This window comes from Canis lupus, chromosome 11 (assembly GCF_048164855.1).
Source record: "Canis lupus baileyi chromosome 11, mCanLup2.hap1, whole genome shotgun sequence".
NCBI lineage: Eukaryota > Metazoa > Chordata > Mammalia > Carnivora > Canidae > Canis > Canis lupus.
In genome coordinates this window covers 15,411,057-15,414,647 of record NC_132848.1, presented here as the reverse complement: position 1 = coordinate 15,414,647, position 3,591 = coordinate 15,411,057, and the positions used below count along the sequence as shown (strand labels likewise).

Here is a 3,591-nt window from a genome sequence, read left to right as displayed (position 1 = left end):
TTTGCATCTTTTTCGTCCTTAAATGATTTCTCTTCACTGTCTTACCATCTCTTTCCCTTTTCATTTGTTAAGAAATAATTTTCTAGCTGTTATAATAGGACGAACAATGCTTGTTTCCTGGCTTGTTACAGGATTGTATTTCCATTTGCAAATTCGTCACGGGATATTAAAACACAAATGAGGTAGCAATCATCAACGGCAGCGGAACTCTAAAACGCAATTACAACGCTTCACAATTTGACTGGCAATGACAGATTGTAATTTGGATTACAGCGTATTACAATTAATGCTAAATTGCCAATAGCGAATACAGTTAACCCCCTTCACACTTGGAATCAGTCAAGCATGAGATGAAGCATAGCAGAGGACGCAGATCATCACGGAATAGAAAGTACTGGTCCTTGCAGGAGAAATCATGCGATAGCCACTTCTGTGAAAGTCGACTTTTGTTCAGTGCTTTTGCTTTGGAGTGTCAGGCGATTCTCGTGGCAAACCGCTTCATCAGATTTACTCGCAAGAACCTGTTCATTTGAAAGGGAAAAAAAAAGTCCAATATATTTTTATGGAAATACTCTTTACAAAGAGTTGGATTACGATATCTCCTTCTCTACATGGAGAGTCCGTCTATTATATGAAATGTATTTTCATAAAGAGGACAATAACCCAAACAAGGCACCTGTGACCAACATCATGCAACCTCTGGTTAATGACACTCATCCGCTGATAAATCCAATGTGGTGGCCACGATGCCATGTTCCCAAGTCTATACTCAACCACAGATTACTGGAAATTTCCGTTAGGAATGATAACACCGTTAAACTCATGCTCATGCACCGTTAAACTCATGCATCCTCGATGCTAGATTCCACTCTATGAATTTGAAATTGCATTCCAAGAATGAGTTCTTCTCTGTATTGGATTGTGCCTGTTATAAAGGTTATCCTTCTACATGCAATTATCCAGAATTGCTCAATATGCAAGCTCAAAACAAGGATTAAGTTAGCCTCTTCATGGTGACAAATGAACAACAGCACCATTTAATAAGAAGAATTAATCTGTGGTAGTACCACAATTTCCTAATAGAATTCATGCTCCTCTTTCTAATTCACTCTCAGAAAGTAATTTAAGGGTTGAAAGAACTGGTTGATAATTAACCTTTTAGAAAGCTTCAAGGAAGAAGGATGGGTTTTTTTTTATTTTTTAGTTCTTATTAGTGCCCCATAAAGTAACCATTAACTACTTACTTGCTTTTGCTCTTATGTCCCTTCGAGTGTCTGGATCCAATTACTAGTCATGCCTATAAAAAAAACCAGAAAAAAAAAAAAACCAGTAACATGGACTATTTATGGCCCAGTATTGTTTAAAAAAAAAAAGACTTTATTCATGAGAGACACGCAGAGAGAGGCAGAGACACAGGCAGAGGGAGAAGCAGGCTCCCTACAGGTGAGCCCTATGTGTGGGACTCGATCCCAGGACCTGAGCCAAAGGCAGACGCTCAACCACTGAGCCACCCAGGTGTCCCCAGTGGCCCAGTATTACTAACAAGGACTTTAAGCAACCATTGGGGTCATTTTGCCTCTCTCAACACACTAACCTTCATTTTCCCTTTTAGTCTCGCCCCGTTTCTCAAGGACTGCCTATTGCAGTGGCTCTCAGCCCTGGCTGTTACTTAGAATTACCTGAAGAATTTAAGAACTGTCTATGCTCAATCCTTAACCCCTACTAACATCTCTGGGAATGGGGCCCAGGTATCAGTGTGGAAATTCCCCACGTGATCCAAACGTGCACTCAATGTTCTCTGTTCTTTCTTTGTATTTTCTTCTTCCTCTATTTTTCTGTTTGTTTGTTTAGAGAGGGAGGGAGAGAGAAAGTGTGGGGGCAGGGGCAGAGGGAAAGGGAGAGAGAGAATCTTAAGCAGATTCCACCGTCAGCCTGGAGCCCGACGCGGGGCTCCATCTCACAACCCTGAGATCGTGACTCAAGTGGAAATTGAGTCAGAAGCCCAACTGACTGAGCCACCCAGGCACCCCTCCTTCCTGTCTTTGGTTTAAACATCATTTTCAAACTTATTTTAGCAGGAGAACTATTTTTTTATTAAGATTTTTATTTTAGGGCACCTGGATGGCTCAGCGGTTAAGCATCTGCCTTTGGCCAGGGCATGACCCCTGGGTCCTGGGATCGAGTCCCACATCGGGCTCCCCGCAGGGAGCCTGCTTCTCCCTCTGCCTGTGTCTCTGCCTCTCTCTCTGTGTCTCTCATGGATAAATAAATAAAATCTTTTTTTAAAAAAATTTTTTAATTCCAGTATAGTTAATACACAATGTTGTATTAGTCTCAGGTGTACCATATAGTGATTCAGCAGTTCCATATAATACACAGTTCTTGTCATCATGAGTGCACTCTTAATCCCCTTCACCTATGTCACCCATTCCTCCCACCCACCTCTCCTCGGGTAACCATCTGTTTGTTCTCTGTAGTTGTGTCTGGTTTTTGGTTTGTCTCCTCCAGATTGTGAGCCTTCTCAGCCTCTATAATCACAGAAGCCAATTCCTCTTAATAAATCTCCAGATAGATGATAGATTAAATAGATAGATGATAGCTAGATAGCTAGATAGCTAGATCAACAGATAGGTAGATAATCTCCTATTGGTCCTATTTTCTGGAGACCACTGACTAATACAGTTTCTTTACGTAACTTAAATCTCCACTGTTTGCAAAATCTTCATAGCAGCTCATTGGAACTCTAGGATTTCAGAATAGAATTTAAAAACCACTTTCTCAGGCCTTGGAGTATCTTCCAGAAGCATTTACCAAAAATACTGGAACCATAGCGACTCCGCATGAACCCATCAATGTTCACACTCCCATTTGGGTCAGGCTCTGAGCTAGCAGGGCTAATAAAGAGATCGGAGGGACAGTTCCAGTCCTCAGAGTAGCTCCTAACATAGGAGACAGAAAAACAGATCATCACAATTCAGTGTTCCCTCATTCAAGGCACATTTAGTAAGCACCTGTGACGTTCCTTGCATTATGTTAGGTGATAGGGATGTAGCAATAAACAGAGGACACAAAAATCCCTGTTCTCCTTGATTTTACATTCTACTCAGGGAAAACAAATATAAACAAAATAAGTAAGTAAAAATCATACGTCAGGGGGATCCCTGGGTGGCACAGCGGTTTAGCGCCTGCCTTTGGCCCAGGGCGCGATCCTGGAGTCCCAGGATCGAATCCCACGTCGGGCTCCCGGTGCATGGAGCCTGCTTCTCCTTCTGCCTGTGTCTCTGCCTCTCTCTCTCTCTCTCTGTGACTATCATAAATAAATAAAAATTTAAAAAAAATCATACGTCAGAGGGTATATGAAGTGTTGAAAAAGTCATAATTTTAAGGTAACCCGGCCTCAGGATACAGTGGAAAAACACAGGAGAGGCATCTTGAAAATAGTCATACTTGGCCTCAGTCAAAGCAATTTCGTGGTATGATGGGGTCCAGTAGATCGCAGTAATGTGAGGAATGAAGGGAAACAGAAGAAAGTGGAGGTCTCAGTGTGGACTTTTAATAAATTTGATTATAGAACAAGAGAGAAGAAGAAAT

General features: G+C 41.6%; 1 long non-coding RNA gene across 1 annotated transcript; it reads right to left on the bottom strand.

The window, feature by feature from the left end:
* Positions 1-236: 236 nt before the first annotated feature.
* Positions 237-3,591, bottom strand: LOC140642552 (uncharacterized). Its single transcript, XR_012038998.1, has 3 exons — positions 3,149-3,591; positions 1,245-1,297; positions 237-521 (listed from the first exon to the last, which is right to left on the bottom strand). It is a non-coding gene; the product is annotated as an uncharacterized lncRNA (long non-coding RNA).